Source organism: Mustela erminea, chromosome 4 (genome assembly GCF_009829155.1).
Source record: "Mustela erminea isolate mMusErm1 chromosome 4, mMusErm1.Pri, whole genome shotgun sequence".
Taxonomy (NCBI): Eukaryota; Metazoa; Chordata; class Mammalia; order Carnivora; family Mustelidae; genus Mustela; species Mustela erminea.
The window spans coordinates 121157779-121184205 of record NC_045617.1 but is presented as its reverse complement, the minus strand read 5'-3'; the positions used below and the strand labels follow the sequence as shown (position 1 = coordinate 121184205).

Here is a 26427-nt window from a genome sequence, read left to right as displayed (position 1 = left end):
TTTCTGATGGAGGCATAATATTCCATAGTGTATATGGACCACATCTTCCTTATCCATTCGTCCGTTGAAGGGCATCTTGGTTCTTTCCACAGTTTGGCGACCGTGGCCATTGCTGCTATAAACATTGGGGTACAGATGGCCCTTCTTTTCACGACATCTGTATCTTTGGGGTAAATACCCAGGAGTTCAATGGTAGGGCCATAGGGAAGTTCTATTTTTAATTTCTTGAGGAATCTCCACACTGTTCTCCAAAGTGGCTGCACCAACTTGCATTCCCACCAACAGTGTAAGAAGGTTCCCCTTTTTCCACATCCCCTCCAACACATGTTTCCTGTCTTGTTCATTTTGGCCATTCTAACTGGTGTAAGGTGATATCTCAATGAAACTCATACTTTTAAAAGTAAAATGGTCCGGGCACCTGGGAGGCTCAGTCCCTTCAGCTCAGGTTATGATACCAGGGTCCTGGGATCGAGCCCTGTATCGGGCTCTCTGTTCAGAGGGGAGCCTGCTTCCCCCTCTCTCTCTCTGTCTGCCTTTCTGCCTACTTGTGATCTCTCTCTGTCAAATAAATAAATAAAATCTTAAAAAAACTGGTGATTAACTTCAGTGCACACAGCTTCACACCCTTATCCATCTGCTCAAGGTCAAATCACTAGCAATTCTGGCTAGAAGGACTCTACTAATATTTTCGCATTATTACCACAATAACTACAATTTTCAGGAAGAAGAAGAAAAAAAAAGCGTGTAACCACACATAAGAGAATGGCAGCCTGAGTAAAGTTCTCTCTCTCTCTTTTCTTTCTTCCTTTCTTCCTTCCCTTCTTTCTTTCTTTCTTTCTTTCTTTCTTTCTTTCTTTCTTTCTTTCTTTCTTTTTCTCCTGAGTAAAGTTCTATTGCTACAATGTCCAATTGTCTGGCCAACCCTCACTGCAGAGACACATGGAAAAGCACCATTTTGGTTCCCAAGTTTCACACAAGAACTCTTATGAAATATTCCAGATAAATGAGTTTTAATCCTCCCCTTCCTCTACTTCCTCACTCTGGTTAATCTGTAAAATAACACAATTAGCAACTCTCTCAGCTGTTAGCAACGATGTGCACAGAATCACATAGATGATTATTTTTCATATACTTCTTGGTGAGATATTTCAAATACCTTTTTGGAAAAAGACACCTCAGGAGCTACAGTGATCTGCTCTTGCTCCTTTCAATGGTTACAAACTCTCCACCAAGACTCCCAGCATTTCCACTTACTGATTGTCTCTTGAAGAAAATGCTTACAATTGGCAGCATCCAGGATTCCATCTTCTACTGGATGGGTGCACTCAAGGGTAAACTTCAGAACTTGCTTCTTTCCCCTTCTCCCCCTTCACCACAAGCTTTTCCAAGGATACAATGGCAGCAGCAGAGGCAGAAAGGAAGTTCCCTTCTGTCTGAGCTTTTACCCACCTCCAGCCTTGCTGGCAGCCCCTCCCCTCTCCTGCCTCTCCCCCTCCCCCGTCCTGTATCTGCACCACCATAGGTGTAGCTTGTACAACCAGCTTCTCCTATACCATCCTGGGTGCCTCCACCACCCATCAGCTGCTGCTTCTCCTGCCCTCACTATCAGGGAACAAACAGCACCCTATTGGACTTAAACCACCCACTTCAGATTTCCCTATAGGTACCCCAGGTTGAAAAGAAATGACAATGAGGAACAAATTGATTGACTTTTAAGTGGACATAGGTGCAACATATACTGTATTAACGTTAATTTGAGTTTGTTGGTCTAATTAAGATAGACTTGTCTATCTCAATTAGTTCCCAACATTAAATATACCACTTTTATTCTACAAAGGTTTGCTGAGGATCAAATAGGCTCATGTTATCTCTTGTGATTTTTCAACAAAAGGTGGTTAAATATGTCTGTCTCAAAGTTTTTATGGGTAATTGCTAAAATAGCTTTCACGGTCTTTGGTAACCTGAAAGTTTACTGTTTTACTTGGATGACAACTCAGATTGAATTCATTGGATATGTAAGTCTTTTCCAAATAAGACAAAATACTGAATCATTATTTCCTAAAATAAGGTTTACTTGCTTTTGGCTTCCTATTGATGAGGGAACAGAAGGCTGGCTGAGGACAAAGCAAAAGCTGACACCCAGTGACCTTCTCCCACCCCCCCCACCCCCCCACTCCTGGGTGGGACATATTATGACATTCTTTAGGAATCTCCCAACTATCTTAATGTTAATACCTTGTTAGAGGGAAAAATGACCTTGACAATGGCAAGTCCTCAAGCGTATGAAAGTTCTATTGAAACCTCCCTTTCAGCATATGAAAGTTCTTTAGCATATGAAAGTTCTATTGAAATCTCCCTTTTCCTTCCCCACCCTCACGGTACAGAAACTGCCACTCCTCACAACCCTGGGGCTGCAACTCTTATTGTCCATGGGTTGAGTCCATGTGCTTTATTTAATAAACCACCATTTTGCACCAAAGATGTCTCAAGAATTCTTTCTTGGTCATGGACTCTGGACTCACCCCACTGAACCTTATCTATTTTCTAGAACTTCATCACTATTGCAAAGAAGCTGAGTGTAAGGACCTATTTAGCCAGAGTGCTCCCATCCTTTAAACAATAACCTTGTTGTTTAACCCTTAAAATGTCCCTGCTCCCCTTCCCCTAAGGGACTTACTTAAAAACAAGTCCCGAAACAAGCCCCAGGTAACAAAGCACAAATACAAGGGTGGGGCAGGCCAGGTGGAGACATCTGATCAGTGGGGGAATGCATACTGTCTCAATAGTTACCAAGGAGTTTGGGCCCCGCACTTTGGGCTCCTTTTGATGGCCAATTCTGACCAAGGTGATAGGCTGGCTCAAATATCTACTAGGGTAAATTGTAATTAAATTGGTCACTTATGTGTGACCTAACATGACTGTGCACCTTTCTCTGTGTGTTACAATTTCATTGGCCACCTGTGCATGACCAGGCCCAACCACATGGCTTTTGCCCTTAAAAGCTAGTCTGTGAAGCAGAGAGAGATGGCCCTCTCTGTAAGAGGCATGGCCTGAAATGTTTGGTTTGATTCTTGATGCCTGGCATGAAATAAAGCTTTGCTTGACCTTCACTTTGTATCAGTCTCACTCCTTTAATCATGGACCCATTATTGGGGGACCCATCATTGGGGACCCAACACTGAGGATACTTGGGTCTATCGGTAAACATACTTGATGCTTTATCAAAAGATTGTACCACAGAAAAACATATTTTTACAAAATAGTAAATGTATCCCTAAATTTCAGATCTAAAGAATTCCAGTGTAATACACAGTTCACAACTGGTTACTACTTAGTTTTCATTAGACACTAAGATTTCTAAGTGTTAAAATTCTGCTAAATGTAATTAAGACTGATGGAGATAATGAAGGCAACTTTGCAGGGGGGGAATGTGTTTTTGATGAGAAAGATATAAGGCATGGGAATTAATTTTGTTGCGGTGGGGAGGTAATTTTGTCCTAAAATAAGACTGGTAGTCTAGAGAGAAAGGCTTAGGCCAAATCTGAATGAGACAATACAAAAAAATCTACAGAAGGATTGTGAAAGGAAATAGTTGGAAAGAATTTTATGTGTGGTCAGGACAAATGTTGAAATAAATAGGTTTTAAAGGTACACTGGCAATTGATTAAAATTCTGCTTTACTTTTTAGAAAAAGACATTATTTTTTTGGATTGTCAGTTTGCACTTGATAAGAAATTGTAAACAAAGTTGTTTTATTTTCCTTGCCCAGAAAATAAAATTTTGTTTTGTCTTTATGGGGTCTTAGGTTACCTAAGAGAGTTAAAACTTCTCAATATTAAAAGAGCTAAATTTTTAGAACAACTATGTAACCCTACCTCATTGTCTTTGGTATCACTTATTATCACCTTGGGGAAATAAATAATTCAGGTTTAAGTTTTATAATCATGCGTAACCCTATTTAGGCATGTGCTTTAAAACTTTCTGTGGGTTTTAACAAACTTCCCACATGAATTGCAAATGAAGTCTTTTATTTTACTAATTAGGCTTGTTTATTTGCTATCTTAAATTACATGGGAAGCACTGTCAAACAACTGATGATAAGTCTTAGGTTATATTGTAGGGTTAAATGCTATGACTGTTTTAGAAACTGTATGAAATCCCGAAAGTTTTCTTATGTATAAAGCAATCACTGGATGTTCTGATTATGAAAATGTTATGTAGCAGAAAGAACTGGGTTTCCTTATCAGCTACATTATACTGAACTCTCCTGTTATCACCAACTCTCATCAGATCTTTAACCATGTCCATTTTTGAGTCTTTTGTCAGTTATTGTTATTATCCTGATGCTCTTACAAAATGTGTTTTGTCTTCAAGAAGACCCATAAAATGGACTTTTGGCAAATACAGGTATCTGATATCTTTAAAATCATAAAACTAAAACAAATGAAAATTTCCAGAGCTAATGGGGAAAGAAGCTGCATTCATAGAGATTAAGAATTAGTAATATGGGACTAAATAAATTGAGAAAAATGGCCATATTTTTTATGAGTCTTAGTTGAAACATTGCTGGTTCTCTAATGTTAGCTCTTCCAGATTAAGGAAACTTCCTCATAAGAGATCAATGATATACAGAAAAATGATGAAATGTTCTTTTGTTCTTTTGGAAACAACTTGAAGCACTTCTATTTTTCTCCGTACCTGAACCCTCTGAAATTCAGAAACTCTATAGAGTATTCTTTCTTCCAATGCAAATCATAGTTTTTGCCATAAGTTCCATAAGAATCTGTTCTCCTTGTACCAAGTCACCATTGGAAACACTGGTTATTTTACCAAGTCTTTGACTGGAATGTCTTATTTGAGAGAGACATGCATAGATTCAGATATGACCAGACAGCTTTAAGAATGAAGGTTGACTTTATGGAGCCAATAAGTCCCCTTGGAAATGCGTTCTGGCACCCCACTCAGAGTTCCCAGCAGCCTCACAAGGTGAGTAAAGAATGTTCCTTCCTGGTAGATGCAGGAACCTCAGGGTATTTGGGGGACCTCAAGAAGTGGAATTTGCCCAAATCTACATGTATTGCAGGCATGTTTGAGGCCAAGTATGTAACATGGTTTCTGGCCTTGAGAATATATTAAAATTGTTCAATCTAGGGATGTCTGGGTGGCTCAGTCAGTTAAGTGGCTGTATTTGGCTGAGGTCATGATCCCATGGTTCTGGGATTGAGTCCTATATCGGGCTCCTTGCTCAGTGGGAAGCCTGCTTCACTTCTCCCTCTGCCTTCTCTGCCTGCTGCTCCCTGTGCTGTGCTCTCTCTCTCTGATAAGTAAATAAATAAAATCTTTATAAAAAACTTTCAAAAATTGTTCAATCTAGAGATTCCTTATAAAAATCTCCAATAGTACCATGCTGTCTTGGTGATCGCAGCTTTGTAATAAAGCTTGAAATCAGGTAACGTGATGCCCCCAGTTTTATTTTTGTTTTTCAACATTTCCTCAGGGATTCAGGATCTCTTCTGATGCCATACAAATTTTTGGATTGTTTGCCTCAGCTCTTTGAAGAATACTGGTGGAATTTTGAGCAGAATGGCATTAAAAGTATAGATTACTTTAGGCAGTATAGACATTTTAACTATGTTTATTCTTCCGATCCAAGAGCATGGAATGGTCTTCCATCTTTTTGTGTCTTCTTCGATTTCTTTCATGAGTGTTCTGTAGTTCCTCAAATACAGATCCTTTACCTCTTTGGTTAAGTTTATTCCCAGGTATCTTATTGTTCTTGGTGCTATAGTAAATGGAATCGATTCTCTAATTTACCTTTCTGTATTTTCATTGTTAGTGTAGAAGAAAGCCACTGATTTCTGTACACTGACTTTGTATCCTGCCACATTGCTGAATTGCTGTATGAGTTCTAGTAGTTTGGGGGTGGAGTCTTTTGGGTTTTCCATATAAAGAATCATGTCATCTGTGAAGTGAGAGAGTTTGACTTCTTCATTGTGAATTTGGATACCTTTTATTTCCCTTTGTTGTCTGATTGCTGTTGCTAGGACTTCTAATACTATGTTGAACAAGAGTGGTGAAAGTGGGCATTCTTGTCTTGTTCCTGATCTCAACAGGAAGGCTGCAAGCTTTTTCCCATTGAGAATGATATTTGTTGTGGGTCTTTCATAGATAGATTTGATGAGGTTCAGGAGTTTTCCCTCTATCCCTATACTTTGAAGCATTTTAATCAGGAATGGATGCTGGATTTTGTCAAATGTTTCTTTAGCATCAATTGAGAGGACCATGTGGTTCTTCAAAACAGACAGATAAACCAGTGGAACAGAGTAGAGAGCCCAGATATGGACCCTCAACTCTATGGCCAATCAATCTTCGACCAAACAGGAAAAAATATACAGTGGAAAAAAGACAGTCTCTTTAATAAATGGTGCTGGGAAAAGTGGATAGCTATATGTAGACAAATGAAACTCGTCCATTCTCTTACATCGTACACAAAGATAAACTCAAAATGGATAAAAGACCTCAATGTGAGACAGGAATCCATCAGAATCCTAGAGGAGAACATAGGCAGTGATCTCTTCGATATCAGCCACAGCAACTTCTTTTAAGATATTTCTCCAAAGACAAAGGAAACAAAAGCAAACATAAACTTTTGGAACTTCATCAAAATCAAAAGCTTCTGCACAGCAAAGGAAACAGTCAAGGGAACAAAGAGGCAACCCATGGAATGGGAGAAGATATTTGCAAATATCTGTCTGCAAATATCTGTTGCAAATATTTTGTCTGACAGTACAGACAAAAGGTTGATATCCAGGATCTATAAAGAACTCCTCAAACTCAACACACACAAAACAGACAATCATATCAAAAAATGGGCAGAAGATATGAACAGACACTTCTCCAATGAAGACATACAAATGGCTATCAGACACATGAAAAAATGTTCATCATCACTAGGCCTCAGGGAGATTCAAATTAAAACCACACTGAGATATCACCTTACACCAGTTAGAATGGTCAAAATAAACAAGACAGGAAACAACATGTGTTGGACGGGATGTGGAGAAAGGGGAACCCTCTTCCACTGTTGGTGGGAAAGCAAGTTGGTGCAGCCTCTTTGGAGAACAGTGTGGAGATTTCTCAAGAAATTAAAAATAGAACTTCCCTATGACCCTGCAAATGCATTACTGTATATTTACCCCAATGATACAGATGTAGTGATAAGAAGGGCCATCTGTACCCCAATGTTTATTGCAGCAATGGCCACAGTCACCAAACTGTGGAAATAACCAAAATGCCCTTCAACGGACGAATGGACAAGGAAGATGTGGTCCATATACACTATGGAGTATTATGCCTCCATCAGAAAGGATTAATACCCAACTTTTGTAGCAACATGGATGGGACTGGAAGAGATTATGCTGAGTGAAATAAGTCAAGCAGAGAGAGTCAATTATCATATGGTTTCACTTATTTGTGGAGCATAACAAATAGCATGGAGGACATGGGGACTTAGAGTGGAGAAGGGAGTTGGGGGAAATTGGAAGGGGAGGTGAACCATGAGAGACTATGGACTCTGAAAAACAATCTGAGGGTTTTGAGGGGACGGGGGGTGGGAGGTTGGGGTACCAGGTGGTGGGTATTATAGAGGGCACGGATTGCATGGAGCACGGGGTGTGGTGCAAAAATAATGAATACTGTTATGCTGGAAATAAAAAAAAAATTAATTAATTAAAAAAAAATAAAATGGTGTCCAAGACCATTAAGGAGATGGGTCTTACACATGTTGTCACTGGGTGGAAAAATGAACTTTTGAACAAGACCAAACCAGGAATATTCCAGGGGCTCTGTAGGAACATCTACAACTTGCAGCAATAACAGACTTTTTCTCAATGATGGCTCTAGCCATCAGAGAACCAATTCTGTTTAGCTGAGATTAGTTTTCTACCACCAACACCAATCATAAGTATTTTTAGCAACATATATAAGGATTCCCTGTTGTTGTAATTTTTTTGTTCCCTAGTGGGACACAATTTGGGTTACTACCTTAATCAATGTTCCTGAATTGCAATTCTAAGACCCCAAATAAGTGCTTTTCTTTTATTTCAATTTTGCTTCTTTTTTCAAGTGACGAAGGGTAGTTAGTAAAGCAAGGAATTATTACATCCAAGTTTCAACTGCAAATAATGAGTTATTGGGTGCTCTAAGAGGATGCTAACCATCCTGGAGAATTGTTACCTTTGACACCTGCTCTACTGTGAATGAGAGACAAAGGAAATGTATGTATGTCTTCCTCCTTTCCAAGCATGTACTTGGAGGTGTTGAATGGATAGGAAAAGAGCTGCCACTCTTCTGTGATCTGGTGTCCACACACCCTGGGCCCACTTCAAGATGTATTATCTGTGATGCCAGACCTGCAAGGGGCTGAAAATAGTCCTTATATTTTCAGGGGGACAGAATACTTTGTTGAGATGAGTAAGCCTTTATGGTGTTTTCAAATTATGCCTCAAAATGCTTACCCACTACTCCATTGGGTCTTTGAGCAGTGAGCGAGTGGACATGTACGGAAAATAATGTTGTGGCTTTACACAGAATTACATACAGAGGGTCAAAAGAATGATGTTTATCAGTAAGTCTATAGCAATGTTATGGCAATAATGCAGGCTTACAGTTCTTTGACCTGCCTTCCTTTTGAGGTATCCCCCTGATCTCTTCTCAGTACCCTGGTTTCCCAGGTGCAAAAGTGAATCCAGTCTCACTAGGAAGCTGCTCCCTCCACATCTCATCCAGCCGTGACTCTACAGAAGTGTCAGTTACAGCAACTACCTTTTCTCTTAGTAGTGGTGCTCTGCATCTTTAGAGCTTTTCTTTATCGTTAGAGCTGAAGAAAATCCCCGTGCTGGAGGATCTATTCATACAGTGGTGTGAAGGTGCTTTGGGTGTTCCATAATAGTTGCTGCTGAGAACAGTGATGAATTGTTTGTTTGTTTTGGTTTGGTGTTTTGAGAGAGAGAGAGAGGGAACATGGAGGCAGTGAGAGACAGAGGGAGAGAGAGAATCCTAAGCTGGCTCCACACCCACCATGGAGCCACCACAGGCCTCCATCTCATAACCTGGAACATCATGAGCTGGGTTGAAATCAAGAGTCAGATACTTAACCAACTGAGCCACCCAGGTGCCCTAATATCTTGATAGTTCTGATCAATCATTATTTGTTGCTGAAGGAGATTTGGATTGGTTGGACTGCCAATACCTGATGTGAAATTGGAAACTTGTGTTTATGAACACTAAGAGGGTGAGTGTGTGTGCGGTGGATGGTGACTTAGTTTATGTAAATACAGGGAAGGGAAAGCTGTGTTAGACAATGTGTGACCCAAGGCTATAGAGTATATGGAGTCTTTCTACTGCTGACACCAAACATATTGAGCAAGATCTGTTAAATTCATTATGTATGATATAAATCACCTCCTCTTCTTGCATGGATTATAGAATTTGCATTTTGGGTAGGGAAGCAAGATGTCAGAAGTGTAGGGGACCTCGTTTTATCTGGTCCCCTGAATTTAGGTAGATAACTATCAAATCATTTTGAACTCCTATGAATTCAAACTGAGATGTAAGAAAAGAATTGCTGGAATTCTACAAACCAAAAGTGACCATTTTTGCGAAGTAGGAGGTCTGGAGAATCTGACGGGATATCTCAGAAGATAATCAGTGGAGGGAGGGAGCCTTTGTAAACTGGCTACTAGAAAGTGATATAACCCCAGAGCCCACTATTAGACCTTTATAAATCTGCTCCAGTGAGAAACATTTGTGCCTGAAATGTTCTCAGGTTGGAAGCAGGGCAGAATCCTAGGTGTGACAATGTGGTCTTAGAATCTCCAGGGTCACAGAACGAACAGGGGTGCATGAGCAGACAGAGTTCCTAAGCATTGGAATGAAGAAAGCAGTGAGGGCCAGCAAACCCGGGAAAGGACCCTCAACTTGGTTTGCCTTAAACCATGAACTGCAGCATGATCCAGTGACAGCAGTCCTACAGGCGTCCTGCAAAAGAGAGAAAAGTGGCAGCCCTGTGACTTCCTCCAGCAGGGATGGCACGGGAGTGTGCACAATTGGGAAACCCCTCAGAGTGTAGGGGTACTGCAAAGGACAGAAAACTTGTAGCCATATTCCTTCCCCAGGAAGGACAGCATGGAGGAGTGCCTGATCAGGTGACCACTCTCTGTGTGGGGACCCTACAAAGGACAGAAATTCAGGGAGCTTTTGCATTCTTCTGGGAGGATTCATGCAAGCACACACCACAGGAGTCTTTAGAAGTTGGCACACACAAAAGTGAAGACCACTTATCCCTGAGCATTTAGTGAAGAGAGGGAATTGCCATCTCTCGGCACCAGGACTCAATATCAGGCAAGGCCTTATTTGTTTTCATCCTCTAGAGACATGCAGAACACCTATGGGGAACAGAAGCCACATAGAGCAATCAGTAGCAGCTCAGCCCAAGTCCGGGCCCTTGACAAGGGGCTGTGCAACTCTGACCAGGCAAAGGCACCTGAGATTCAGTGCATCAGGCCCCTTCCCCAGAAGACCAGATGAAACAACAGGGAACACCAAGTATATAGAGTACTCAGGACTGCAAAACTCTAGGACTAGAGGAACATAATATAAAGAATTTACGTTTTTTTTTTTTTCTTTCATGATTTATCTTTCATTAAAAATTTTTCCTTTTCTTTTTTTCTGTTATTTCCTTTTTCAATTCGTTTCTTACTTTTTTGACTCTTTATTTCGTCTCTCTTTTTTTTTCTTTTTTAAGGCAGACTGCCACATGCAGAGCCTCATTTGGGTGTGTCTGGGGTCTTGGAAGCTTGACTACCTTACGTTCTCCTACAAATGGACCTAGAGAGCTTGTTTGGAGGTTCTAGCAGGGGAGCACAGCTATTCGTATACCCTTGACCCAAGAATGGTCCTCTCCTCTATCGGGGAAGGTCATCCTCTTTGAGAGTGCACAACTTTGGGAAGGATGTACATGGAGTGGTGAGGTAGGAAGGGGACACCTGCCAGCCAGCCAGATCAGCCAAATCAGCCCTGGTGAACAATGAGGTGACAGATGCTGCAGTCAGATTGCCCTCACATCTTTAAGTCTTTTTTAATGAACATATAATATTTTATCCTTTTCAGGGTTACAGGCCTGTGATTCATCAGTCTTAAACAATTCACATCACTCGCCATAGCACATACCCTCCCCAGTGTCCATCACCCAGTCATCTTATCCCTCCCAGCATCCACCACTCCAGGAATCCTCAGTTTTTTTTTCTGAGATTAAAAGTCTTTAATGGTTTGTCTCCCTCACTGGTTTCATTCCATTTCATTTCATTTTTTCCTCTCATCCCCCATGATTCTCTGTCTTGTTTCTCAAAATCCACACATCAGCAAGATAATACAATAGTTGTCTTTCTTTGGTTGACTTATATCTTTTAGCATATTACCACCTAGTTCCAGCCATGTCATTGCAAATGACAAGATTCAAGATTTCCTTTTTTTTTTTTTTGTGGCTGCATAGTATTCTAGTATGTGTGTGCGTGTATGTAGATATAGATAGATATACAGATAGATATAGATATAGATGATATAGATATAGATATATCAATCACACCTTCTTTATCCATTCTTCTGTTGATTGACATCTAGGCCCTTTCCCTAGTTTGGTATTGTGGACATTGCTGTTATTAACATCGGTGTGCATGTGTCCCTTTGGATAACTATGTTTGTATCTTTGGGGTAAATACCCAGTAGTGTGATTGCTAGGTCAGAGGGTAACTCTATTTTCAACTTTTTGAGGATTCCTCCATACTGTTTGCCAGAGTGTCTGCAACAGCTTGCATTCCCACAAACAGTGTAGGAGGGTTCCCCTTTTTCTACATCCTCACCAACATATGTCGATTCCTAAATTGTTAATTTTAGCCATTTTTTGACTGGTATGAAGTGGTATCTCATTGTAGTTTTGAATTGTATTTCCTTGATGCCAAGGGGTGTTGAGAATTTCTTCATGTATTTGTTGGCCATTTGGATGTCTTCTTTGTAGTTCCTTCATCACCTTGGTTAGGTTTTTTACAAGGTATCTTATGGTTTTTGGTGCTATTGTAAATGGAATTGATTCCTTAAATTCTCTTTCTATAGTTACACTGTTAGTGTATAGGAAAAGAACTGATTTCTCTGCATTGATTTTGTATCCTGTCATATTACTGAATTGCTGTATGAGTTCTAGTAATTTGGGAGTAGAGTCTTTTGGGTTTTCCATATAAAGTATCATGTGATCTGTGAAGAGAGGAAATTTGACTTCTTCTTTGCCCATTTCAATATCTTTTCTTTCTTTTTGTTGTCTGATTGCTGAGGCTAGGACTTCTGGTACTATGTTGAACAACAGTGGGGATAGTGGGCATCCTTCTTGACTTCCTGATCTTAAGAGAAAAGATCTCAGCTTTTCTCCATTGAGAATGATATTCGTTGTGGGCTTTTCGTAAACGTTTTTTATAAAATTGAAGAATGTTCCTTCTATCACCATACTCTGAAGAGTTTCAATCAGGAAAAGATGCTGTATTTTGTCAAATGCTTTTTCTGCACCAATCGAGAGAACCATTTGGTTCTTTTCTGTTCTCTAATTAACGTGTTCTATCACATTGATTTGCCAAGGCTGAACCACTCTTGCATCCAAGGGATAAATCCCACCTGGTCCTGATGGATAATCTCTTAATGTACTGTTTGTAATGCACTATTTTTAGGAAATGTTGGATCCTGTTATGTAGGATCTTTTTGAAAATCTTGACATCCATATTCATCAGGGATGTTGGTCTGAAATTCTCCTTTTGGATGGGGTCTTTGCCTGGTTTGGGTATCAAGGCAATGCTGGGCTCACAGAATGAGTCTGGAAGCTTTCCTTCTATTTCTATGTTTTGAAACAGCTTCAGGAGAATAGGTGTTATTTCTTTGAATGTTTGGGAATTCCCCAGGGAATCCATCATGTCCTGGACTCTTGCTTTTTGGGAGGTTTTTGATCACTGCTTCAACCTTGTTACTGGTTATGGGTCTATTCAGGTTGTCAATTTCTGCCTGTTTCTGTCTTGCTAGTTCATAGGTTTCCAGGAAGGCAAGTATTTCTTCCATGTTGTTTACTTTATTAGCACATGTTTGTTGATAATAATCTCTAATAATTGTTTCTGTTTCCTTAGTGTTCATTGTGATCATCCCCTGTCATTCATAATATTATTCATTTGGTTCCTTTTTCTGTTCTTTTGGATCAGTCTGGCCAGTGGTATATTGATCTTATTAATTCTTTCAAAGAACCAGTTTCTAGTTTTGTTGATCTGCTCTTGGTATTTCTGGTTTCTAATTCATTGATCCCTCCTCTAATCTTAATTATTTCTCTTCTCCTGTGTGGCTTAGGCTCCACTTGTTGTTTTTTCTTCAGTTCCTTAAGGTGTAAAGTTAGGTGGTGAAGTTGGGATTTTCCTATTTTTCTGAGGCTTGGCTGGTTATGTATTTCCCCCTTAAGACTGCCTTTGCCATATCCCATAGGTTTTATAATGATGTGTTTTCATTCTCCTTGGTTTCCATGAATTGTTTAAGTTCTTCTTTGATTTCCTGGTTGACCCAAAAATTCTTGAGTAGGATGATCTTTAGCTTCCAAGTGTTTGAATTTTTTCCAAACTTTTTCTTGTTCCAGTTTCAAATAAAGCATTGTGGTCTGAGAATATGCAGGAAATAATCTTAGTATTTTGGTATAGGTTGAGACTTGATTTGTGACCCAGTATGTAATATATTCTGGAGAAAGTTCTATGTGTGCCTGAGAAGAATAAGTATTCTGTTGTTTCAGGGGAATGTTCTGTATATATCTATGAGGTTCATCTGGTGTAGTTTGTCATTTAAGTCTCTTGTTTCTTCTTTGATTTTCTGCTTAGATAATCTGTCTATTGCTGAGAGGCTAGTGTTGAGGTCTCCTACTATTAAGGTGTTATTATCTATCTATCTGTCTATACTTTGGTTTTGTTTTGTAACAGTTGGCTTATGTAGTTGGCTGCTCCCATGTTGGGGGCATAAATATTTAGAATTGTTAGATCCTCTTGTTGGATGGACACTTTAAGAATTATATACTGTCCTTCTGTATCTCTAACTACAGTCCTTATCTTAAAATCTAATTTGTCTGCTATGAGAATTGCTATCTGAGGTCTGATGGCATAAACAATGGTTATCAATCCCTTCGCTTTTGATCTAGATATATCTTTAAATTCAACATGAGTCTCTTGTAGAAAGCATATGGATGGGTCCTTTTTATCCAATCTGCAACCCTGTGCCATTTTTATGGGAGCATTTAGGGTGTTCATGTTGAAAGTGATTATTAAAAGATGAGATTTTATTGTCATCATGCTGCCTGTCCTTGTTTCTGTAGATTGTCTCTGTATATTTCTGTTCTATCTCACTCTTGGGGACTTTCTCCTTTTATCGAATTGCCCTTAATATTTCTTGCAGGGCTGGCTTAGTGGTCACATATTCTTTCAGTTTCTGCCTGTCCTGGGAGCTCTTTGTCTCTCCATCTGTTCTGAATCACAGCCTTGCTGGATAAAGTATTCTTGGATGCAAGTTTTTGCCACCAAGACCATGACTGATCAGAGTCTGGAGGGGTGAGGGTGGCAGCTGCGGAAGCTGCCCTGGCGAAGGACAGACACCCAGATCCACAGGCACAGGTCCTCACAAGTGCCTGTTCTGGTCCAGCAATTTCCCCTTAAGCTCATGGATTCTGTTCGAATGCTGTTATATTGGGCACTTCCTGTCTCACCACCAACCCTCTGAAAACTATCACTGGTCCCCAGGAGCAGGGTGTTTTTGCACTGAGATATTATTTTACTTCTCAGTGGGTAGCTTCTGGTGGGCCCCTCCCCCTTCTGTTTATCCTCTGGTATTGGTCTGCACAATCACAACTCCATCCTTTGTACCTCACGACTGAAGGTCCTCTGTCTTCATAGAGATCCAGACATATATCTTACATCTCAGGCTGATTCCATGGGTGTTCAGACAGCTTGGTAGATATCCAGCCAAATTCAGGGCATCAGTTGAAATGGAGTCACCTACTCCTCTGCCATTTTGCCCTCTCTATCACTTGATGGCATTTTGACAGGGATTGCATTAAATGAGTAGATCGCTCTAAGTAGCATAGAAACATTAACAATATTTCGTCTTCCAATTTATGAGCATTGAATGTCTTTTCATTTTTGTGTGTGTGTCTTCCTTGACTTTTTAAGTCTTTTTCTCCTTTCATTTTTCTCGTTTACATTTTATCAATATATTCTGCCTTTTTGGCTTCCTTTCACTGTATTCAATTAATTTTTGTGTGTATATAAGTTTTGCTTTCTTTACAATTTTGGGATTGAGCGTCTTCTAACAAATAGATTAAAATACACCCAGGACAAGTGAATCATCCCGTTTTGTCCATCTGGGAAATTATGTCTCTTCTTCCTCTCTCTCTTTTTCTTTCTTTCTTTCTTTCTTCTTTTCTTTTTGGTTTTGACTTCTTTGCATTTGTCTGGTGTGTATTTCACATGGATCATGGTTGATGTTTTTGATTTATTTCACTTGTTCATCCATTCTTCTCTGAACAAAATGACTAAAAGGGGAAATTCACAACAAAAAAAAGAACCAGAGTTAATGCTGTCATGGATCTAATCAATATGGATATAAGTAAAGTGTTGGAGATGGAATTCAGGATAATAATTATAAGGTTACTAGCTGGGCCTGAAAAAAAAAAAAAAGACTAAAAGACACTAGACAGTCTCATAGTGCAGAAATGAAATCCAATCCAATCTAAATTTAAAATGTTTTTACTAAGAAGCAGTCTAAACTGGATGTTTGAACAGCTAGGGTAAATGAGACAGAAGAGAGAGGAAGTGACATATATGACAAGTTGATGGAAAGGAAAGAAGTTGAGGAAAAGAGAGAACAACAACTAATGGACGATTAGGGGAGAATTTGAGAAATAAGCAATGCCATCAAATGAAACAATATTAAAATTTTGGGGGTCCCTGAGAGAGAAGAAAGAGAAAGAGAGGGCCAGAGGGTATATTTAAGCAAATCATAGCTGAGAACTTCCCGAATCTGGGGAAAGAAACCGGTATTCAAGTCCAAGAGGTAGAGAGGACACTCCCAAAATCAATAAAAATAGATCCACATCCCAACATGTAATAGTGAAGCTTGCAAAATTCAGAGATGAAAGCAAAATCCTGAAAGCAGCTCAAGACAAAATGTTCTTAACCTACAATGGTAAAAACTCTAGGCTGGCAACAAACCTACCTTAATGCAACAAAACACACATTCTTCTCAAGTGCAGATGGAACATTCTCCAAACAGATCACATCTCACATCACCAATCAAGTCTCAAGCAATACCAAAAGACTGGGATAATTCCCTGCATGTTTTCAGACAATAATGATCTTGAATTCAATCACAGGAGGAAATTTGGAAGGAAATAAAACATTTGGAGGTTAAAGAGCATCCTACTAAAGAATGAATGATCAACCAGGAAATTATAGAAATTTAAAAATTCATGAAACCTAATGAGAATGAAAACACTGTTCAAACCTTTGAGAAATAGGAAAAGCAGTCCTAAGAGGAAGCTGTATTTCAATACAAACCTCTCTCAAAAATTAGAAAAATCTCAAATATGCAAGCTTTCCTTACCCCTAAAAGAACTGGAGAAAGAACAACAAATATGGCTTAAACCAAGCAGGAGAAGAGAAATAATAAAGATTAGAGCAGAAATCAATGAAATAGAAACCAGAGGAATAGTATAACAGATCAATGAAAGTAGAAGCTGGTTCACTGAAATAATAAGATTGATAAACTCCCAGCCAGACTTTTAAAAAAGAAAAGAAAAAGGACCCTTGGACACCTGGGTGGCTTATTCAGTTAAGCACCTGCCTTCAGCTCAGGTCATGATCCCAGGATTTTGGGATCAAGTTCTGTATCAGGCTCCCAGCTTTGCAGGAAGTCTGCTTCTTCCTCTGTCCCTCCCCCCACTTGTTCTCTCTTTTGCTCATTTACACACTTTCTCTCACAGAAATGAATAAATAAAGCCAAATAAATTTGTTTAAAAGAAAAGAGAAGGGAATCAAATTAAGAAAACCATAGGTGAAAGAGGAGAGATCAAAACCAACACCAAGGAAATAGAAACAATTTTAAGAACATATTATAGCAGCTATATGCCAACCAGCAAGGAAATTGAAACAGTAAATAAAAATATTTTGACACAGAATCTATACTCAGAAAACTATAAAGTACTCATGAAAGAAATTGAGGAAGACACAAAGAAATGGAAAAATGTTCCATGCTCCTGGATTGGAAGAATAAATATTGTGAAAATGTCTATGCTACCTAAAGCAATCTACACATTTAATGCAATTCCTATCAAAGTACCATCCATCTTTTTCAAAGAAATGGAACAAATAATTCTCAAATTTATATGGAACCAGAAAAGACCTCAAATAGCCAAAGGGATATTGAAAAAGAAAGCCAAAGTTGGTGGCATCACAATTCTGGACTTCAAGCTCTATTACAAAGCTGTCATCATCAAGACAGCATGGTACTGGCACCAAAACAGACACATAGATCAATGGAACAGAATAGAGAGCCCAGAAATAGACCCTCAACTCTACGGTCAACTAATCTTCAACAAAGCAGGAAAGAATGTCCAATGGAAAAAAGATAGCCTCTTCAATAAATGGTGTTGGGAAAATTGGACAGCCACATGCAGAAAAATGAAATTGGACCATTTCCTTACACCACACACGAAAATAGACTCAAAATGGATGAAGGACCTCAATGTGCGAAAGGAATCCATCAAAATCCTTGAGGAGAACACAGGCAGAAACCTCTTTGACCTCAGCCACAGCAACATCTTCCTAGGAACATCACCAAAGGCAAGGGAAGCAAGGGCTAAAATGAACTATTGGGATTTCATCAAGATCAAAAGCTTTTGCACAGCAAAGGAAACAGTTAACAAAATCAAAAGACAACTGACAGAATGGGAGGAGATATTTGCAAACAACATATCAGATAAAGGACTAATGTCCAAAATCTATAAAGAACTTAGCAAACTTAACACCCAAAGAACAAATAATCCAATCAAGAAATGGGCAGTGGACATGAACAGACATTTCTGCAAAGAAGACATCCAGATGGCCAACAGACACATGAAAAAGTGCTCCATATCACTCGGCATCAGGAAAATACAAATCAAAACCACAATGAGATATCACCTCACACCAGTCAGAATGGCTAAAATCAACAAGTCAGGAAATGACAGATGCTGGCAAGGATGCAGAGAAAGGGGAACCCTCCTACACTGTTGGTGGGAATGCAAGATGGTGCAACCACTCTGGAAAACAGCATGGAGGTTCCTCAAAATGTTGAAAATAGAACTGCCCTATGACCCAGCAATTGCACTACTGGGTACTTACCCTAAAGATACAAATGTAGTGATCCAAAGGGGCACGTGCACCTGAATGTTTATAGCAGCAATGTCCACAATAGCCAAACTATGGAAAGAACCTAGATGTCCATCAACAGATGAATGGATCAAGAAGATGTGGTATATATACACAATGGAATACTATGCAGCCATCAAAAGAAATGAAATCTTGCCATTTGCGACAACGTGGATGGAACTAGAGCGTATCATGCTTAGTGAAATAAGTCAAGCAGAGAAAGACAACTATCATATGATCTCCCTGATATGAGGAAGTGGTGATGCAACATGGGGGCTTAAGTGGGTAGGAGAAGAATCAATGAAACAAGATGGGATTGGGAGGGAGACAAACCATAAGTGACTCTTAATCTCACAAAACAAACTGAGGGTTGCTGGGGGGAGGGGGGTTGGGAGAAGGGGGGTGGGGTTATGGACATTGGGGTGGGTATGTGCTTTGGTGAGTGCTGTGAAGTGTGTAAACCTGGCGATTCACAGACCTGTACCCCTGGGGATAAAATTATATGTTTATAAAAACTAAAAAATTAAAAAAAAATATTTTGAGAAACAAGAATCCAGGGCCAGATGACTCCAGGGGATTCTACCAAAAATCTAAAGAACTAATACCTACTCTTCTGAAGCTGTTTAAAAAAAAAATAGAAATGGAAAAAATTTCCCAATCATTCTATGAGGACAGTTTTACCTTGATCCCAGAAACAGATAAAGATCCCACCAAAAAGCAGAGTTACTGACAAATATCCCTGATAAACATAGATGCCAGAATTCTCACCATGATATTACTCAGTAGGATGCAACAGTACACTGAAAGGATTATTCACTATGACCAAGTGGGAATGATTCCTGCGATGCAAGGGTGGTTCAATGTTCACAAATCAATCAATGTGATAGATCACATAAATAAAAGAAAAGACAAGAACCATATGATCCTTTCTATTGATGCAGAAAAAGCATTTGATAAAATACAGCCTTCTTTCTCCATTAAAACTCTTCAAAATGTAGGGATAGAGGGAATATACATCAGTATCATTAAAGTCATCTATGAAAAGCAACAAATATCATTCTCAATGGGAAGAAACAGAGCTTTTCCCTTAAGGTCATGAACATGACAGGATGCCCAGTCTCACTACAATTGTTCAACATAGTGATAGATGTCCTAGATTCAGCAATCAGAAAACAAAATCAAACAAAAAGCATTCAAATTGGCAAAGAAGAAGTCAAACTTTCTCTCTTCCCAGATAGCATGGTACTTTATGTGGAAAACCCAAAAAACTCTAACCCAAAATTGCTAGAACTCACACAGCAATTCAGCAACATGACAGGATACAAAATCAATGCACAGAAATCAGTTGCATTTCTATACATTAATAATAGGACTGAAGAAAGAGAACCACACACCATACCCAAAGATAAACTCAAAATGGACGAGAGACCAAAATGTGAAACAGGAATCCATGAAAATCTCTGAGAACAAAGGCAGTAACCACTTCAACCTTGGCCAGAGCAAAGTCTTGCGAGACATGTCTCTAAAGGCAAGAGAAACAAAAGCAAAAATGAACTATTGGGACACAAACTGAGGGTTGTAGAAGGGGAGGTTGGTGGGGGTATGAGGTAACTGGGTGATGGGCATTAAGGAGGACACATGATGTGATGAGCACTGGGTGTATATGCAACTGATGAATCACTGAACACTGCATCAGAAACTAATGATGTACTATAGGTTGGCTAATTGAATTCAAATTTTAACAAAATGCTTTCCCTGTGTTTAAAGATTATTTTTTACCATTGTCACATCACTCTCATTATTTTTGTTTTTTATTATATAGAGAAGATATTTTCATTTTTAATGTTTCCACTTTTTAGAGATATTTATATATATTTTCCACTTTTTCATTCCCTTAGACGGCTTTGCAGAATCACTATTTAGTATCATGTTGTTTAGACTCTACGTATTTGTGTGTTTTCCAGTTTTTTTCTTGTGGTTGATTTCTAGTTACATACCATAGGGGTCAAGAATACTTGCATGGTATGCTTTCAATCTTTTTTAAATTTACTGAGCTTTGTTTTATGCCCTAACATGTGATGTACTCTAGATGTTCCATATACAATGGAAGAAAATGTGTATTCTGTTCTTTTGGGATTGAATGGTTTGTATACATCTGGGTTGTCCACAGTGTCTCATTTCTCATTCAAAGACATGATTTCCTTTTTTATTTTCTGCCTTGATGATCTATCCATTGATGTACTTTGGGGTTAAAGCCCCCTACTCTTGCTGTGCCATATCATCTTGACTCCTTTTGCCCATTAATATTTGCTTTATGTATTTAGGTGCTTCAGTGTTGGGTGCATAGATACTTAGAATTGTTTACCTCCCTGTTGGATTTACCCCTTTGCATTATGTAATGTCTTTCTCTAACATGCGTTACACTCTTTTTTCTTTTTTTATGGGTAAAGGGTTTATTTTTTATTTTTATTTTTTTAATTTATTTTTTAATTATTTTCAGCATAACAGTATTCATTATTTTTTCACCACACCCAGTGCTACATGCAATCCGTGCCCTCTATAATACCCACCACCTGGTACCCCAACCTCCCACCCCCTGCCAATTCAATCCCCTCAGATTGTTTTTCAGAATCCATAGTCTCTGATGATACACCTCCCCTTCCAGTTTCCCCCAACTCCTTCTCTCAAACTCCCCATGTCCTCCATGCTATTTGTTGTGCTCCACAAATAAGAGAAACCATATGATAATTGACTCTCTCTGCTTGACTGATTTCACTCAGGATAATCTCCTCCAGTCCTGTCCATGTTGCTACAAAAGTTGGGTATTCGTCCTTTCTAATGGAGGCATAATACCCCATAGTGTATATGAACAACATCTTCCTTATCCATTCGTCTGTTGAAGGGCATCTTGGATCTTTCCACAGTTTGGCGACCGTGGCCATGGCTGCTATAAACATTGGGGTACAGATGGCCCTTCTTTTCACGACATCTGTATCTTTGGGGTAAATACCCAGGAGTTCAATGGTAGGGCCATAGGGAAGTTCTATTTTTAATTTCTTGAGAAATCTCCACACTGTTCTCCAAAGAGGCTGCACCAACTTGCTTTCCCACCAACAGTGGAAGAGGGTTCCCCTTTCTCCACATCCCATCCAACACATGTTGTTTCTTGTCTTGTTTATTTTGGCCATTCTAACTGGTGTAAGGTGATATCTCAGTGTGGCTTTAATTTGAATCTCCTTGATGGCTAGTGATGATGAACATTTTTTCATGTGTCTGATAGCCATTTGTATGTCTTCATTGGAGAAGTGTCTGTCCATATCTTCTGCCCATTTTTTGAGATGATTGTCTGTTTTGTGTGTGTTGAGTTTGAGGCGTTCATTATAGATCCTGGATATCAACCTTTTGTCTATACTGTCATTTGCAAATATCTTCTCCGATTCCGTGGGTTGCCTCTTTGTTTTTTTTGACTGTTTCCTTTGCTGTGCAGAAGCTTTTAATTTTGATGAAGTCCCAAAAGTTTAGTTTGCTTTTGTTTCCTTTGCCTTTGGAGAGATATCTTGAAAGAAGTTGCTGTGGCTATCGAAAAGATTACTGCCTATGTTCTCCTCTAGGATTCTGATGAATTCCTGTCTCACGTTGAGGTCTTTTATCCATTTTGAGTTTATCTTTGTGTATGGTGTAAGAGAATGGTTGAGTTTCATTCTTCTCCACATAGCTGCCCAGTTTTCCCAGCACCATTTATTGAAGAGACTGTCTTTTTCCCACTGTATATTTTTTCCTGTTTTGTCGAAGATTAATTGACCATAGAGTCGAGGGTCCGTATCTGGGGTCTCTACTCTGTTCCATTGGTCTATGTGTCTGTTTTCATGGCAGTACTATGCTGTCTTGGTGATCACAGCTTTGTAATAAAGCTTGAAATCAGTTAACGTGATGCCTCCAGTTTTATTTTTGTTTTTCAACATTTCCTTAGAGATTCGGGTTCTCTTCTGTTTCCATACCAAGTTTTCGATTATTTGCTCAAGCTCTTTGAAGAATACCGGTGGAATTTTGATCGGAATGGTGCTGTGAAGTGTGTAAACCTGGTGATTCACAGACCTGTACCCCTGGGGATAAAAATATATGTTTAAAAAAAAAAAAAAAAAAAAAAAAAAAAAAAATATGAGCAGAAAAAAAAAAAAAAAAAGCCAAACAGGAAAAGTATAGATTGCTCTAGGCAGTATCGACATTTTAACAATGTTTATTCTTCTGATTCAAGAGCATGGAATGGTCTTCCATCTTTTTGTGTCTTCTTCAATTTCTTTCATGTGTGTTCTGTAGTTCCTCGAATATAGATCCTTTACCTCTTTGGTTAGGTTTATTCCCAGGTATCTTATGGTTCTTGGTGCTATAGTAAATGAAATTAATTCTCTGATTTCCCTTTCTGTATTTTCATTGTTAGTGTATACAAAATCCACTGATTTCTGCACATTGACTTTGTATCCTGCCACATTGCTGAATTGCTGTATGAGTTCGAGTAGTTTGGGGGTGGAGTCTTTTGGGTTTTCCATATAAAGAATCATGTCATCTGTGAAGAGAGACAGTTTGACTTCTTCATTGTGAATTTGGATACCTTTTATTTCTCTATGTTGTCTGATTGCTGTTGCTAGGACTTCTAATACTATGTTGAACAAGAGTGGTGAAAGTGGGCATCCTTGTCTTCTTCCTGATCTCAACGGGAAGGCTGTAAGCTTTTTCCCATTGAGGATGATATTTGCTGTGGGTCTTTCATAGATAGATTTGATGAAGTTCAGGAAAGTTCCCTCTATCCCTATACTTTGAAGCATTTTAATCAGCAACGGATGCTGGATTATGTCAAATGCTTTTTCTGCAGCAATTGAAAGGATCATGTGGTTCTTCTCTCTTCTCATATTAATTCGTTCTATCACATTGATTGATTTGTGAATGTTGAACCATCCTTGTAGCCCAGGGATGAATCCACCTGGTCATGGTGGATAACCTTTTTAATGTGCAGTTGGATCCTGTTTGCTAGGATCTTGTTGAGAAACAGCATCCTTATTAATCAGTGATATTGGTCTGAAATTCTCCTTTTTGGTAGGGTCTTTGCCTGGTTTGGGGATCAGCGTAATGCTGGCTTCATAGAAAGAGTCTGGAAGTTTTCCTTCTCCTTCAATTTTTTGAATCAGCTTCAGTGCACATGGAACCTTCTCTAGAATAGACCATATACTAGGTCACAAATCAGGACTTAACCAATACCAAAAGACTGACATTATTCCCTGCATATTCTCAGATCACAAGGCTTTGAAACTGGAGCTCAATCACAAGGAAAAGTTCTGAAGGAACTTGAAGACCTGGAAGCTAAAGACCACCTTGCTTAAGAATGCTTGGATCAACCAGGAGATCAAAGGAGAACTGAAACAATGCATGGAAACCTATGATAATGAAGACACTTCAGTCCAAAACCTATGGGATACAGCAAAGGCTGTCCTAAGGGGCAAATACATAGCCATCCAAGCCTCCCTCAAAAAAATGGAAAAATCCAGAACACACCAGCTGTCTCTACACCTTAAAGAACTGGAGAATCAACAACAAATCAAACCAACTCCACACATAAGAAGGGAGATCATCAAGATTAGAGCTGAGATCAATGAGGTAGAAACCAGAGATACAGGAGAACGTATCAATGAAAATAGAAGCTGGTTTTTTGGAAGAATCAATAAGATCGATAAACCATTGGCCACACTAATCCAAAAGAAAAGAGAGAAAGCCCACATTCATAAAATTATGAATGAAAAGGGAGAGATCACAACGAACCCCAAGGAAGTAGAAACAATCATCAGAAGTTATTATCAACAGTTATATATCAATAAGCTTAGCAAACTAGATGAAATGGACGCATTCCTGGAAAACTATAAACTCCCAAAATGGAACCAAGAAGAAATCAACAACCTGAATAGACCAATATCTAGTAACGAGATTGAAGCAGTGATCAAAAACCTCCCAAAAAACAAGAGCCCAGGACCTGACGGATTCCCTGGGGAATTCTACCAAACTTTCAAAGAAGAAATAACACCTATTATCCTGAACCTGTTTCAAAAAATTGAAACAGAAGGAAAACTTACAGTCTTTGTTTTAAATTCCATTTTTTCTGATATAAGCATGTCTTTTTGGATTGTTTTTGTTTTGTTTTGATTTTGTTTGTTCGGTTATTTTTTTGCTTCCAAACGCATGCATCTGTGTTTTCCATACCTTAGCTTTTACTCTGCATGTATCTCTACATATGAGATGATCTCTTCTGGGCACCATATAGATAGGTCTTGCTTATTTATCCATTCTCTACCTTGTCATTTGATTGGAACATTTAGGCCCTTTACATTTACCATAATTATTGAGACGTATGTCTTTATGGAAATTTTGTTATTTGTTGTCTGGTTGTTTGTAGTTTTCTGTTCCTGTCTCCTTATCTTCCTCTCTTCCTTTGTGATTGACGAGTTTTTGTTGTGTTGTTTGGCTTTCTCTTTTTTAAATTTTGTGTATCCACTACAGGTTTTAGGTTTACCATTACCCCGAAGTTCTTATATAATATCCTGCGTTATAGCAGTGTATATGAATTGGACAGTCACTTGAGTCTAAACACATTCTTTACACATCCCTGGGTGACTCAGTTGGTCAAGCATCTGTCTTCAGCTCAGGTCTGATCCCAGGGTCCTGGGATCAAGCCCTACATCCAGCTCCCTGCTCAGCGGTCTGCTTCTCTCTCTCCCTCTGCCTGTTGCTCCCCGTTCTTGTGCTCTCTCTCTTTCTCTCCCTGTCAAATAAATAAATAAAAACTTCTAAAAATAAATTTGTTCTTTAAAAAAAAAAAAACTTCTCTTCCTTTTTCCTTATTTCTTCCGTATATTATGAACATGCTATCATATTTACATATTTTTTGTATTTTACATCTTTTTACTCATAACAATTTAGTAATTAATGGCTGCTCATTTTCCATTATTTATTTATTTATTTATTTATAATTTATCTGCTTATTTGACAGACAGAGATCACAAGTAGGAAGAGAGGCAGGCAGAGAGAGAGAGAGGAGAAAGCAGGTTCCCTGCGGAGCAGAGAGCCTGATGTAAGGCTCCATCCCAGGATCCCAGGGCCATGACCTGAGCCAAAGGCAGAGGTTTTAATTGACTGAGGTGCCCCTCATTTTCCATTTTTAAAAGGTCAGTTTCACATTTATTGTAAGACTGTTCTGGTGGTGATAAACTCCTTTAGCTTTCATTTCTCTAAAAAGATGTTGATCTCTCTTTCAAATCTGAACGATAGTCTTGTCAAGTACATTCTTCTTGGTTGTACTTCTTTTTCCTTTCAGCACTTTGTATATATCGTGCCACTCATTCTGGCTTGCAGACAGCTTCATTTATTTTGACACTGTTAAGATGAAGGGTTCACTGGGTTATCTTCTACTGCAGGGTAAAGTTTTTTGCTTGTTTGCTACCTGGAAGGATGTGAAGTATGACAGCACACACACACAAACACACACATACACACATGGTCATAGTATTCTTTTGGCTTTTCAAAATTTTCCTTCTTCCTCTAACCAACATTACTCTAGCTGGTGGGCTGAGTTTTGCCCTGGCAGCCTGCTATGAGACGTCAAAGGGTACAGCGGGAATTTCACCATCCTCTGAGCCCACACATCTTCCCCTCTGGTGAGCATATCCCCTCTTAAGAGATTGTCATCCCATAACTGAAATATCAAAAGAAAGTTGCCCTGAGAATACCTTAAGGAACCCCCAGAGGTTGGAGCATGCTGATGTACACCCTGAGGTCAGCTGCACAGTGCATGTGACAGTGGGCACCTGTCCCAGAACTGTCTGAGTAGGCAATCTGCTCTACTTCTTATATCTGAGATCCAAGG

At 39.1% G+C, this 26427-nt stretch overlaps 2 pseudogenes; both read right to left on the bottom strand.

The window, feature by feature from the left end:
- The window catches only part of LOC116589409, a 245749-nt pseudogene that overhangs the window by 180746 nt on the left and 38576 nt on the right, over window positions 1–26427 (bottom strand).
- LOC116587894 lies at window positions 890–9654 on the bottom strand (annotated as a pseudogene).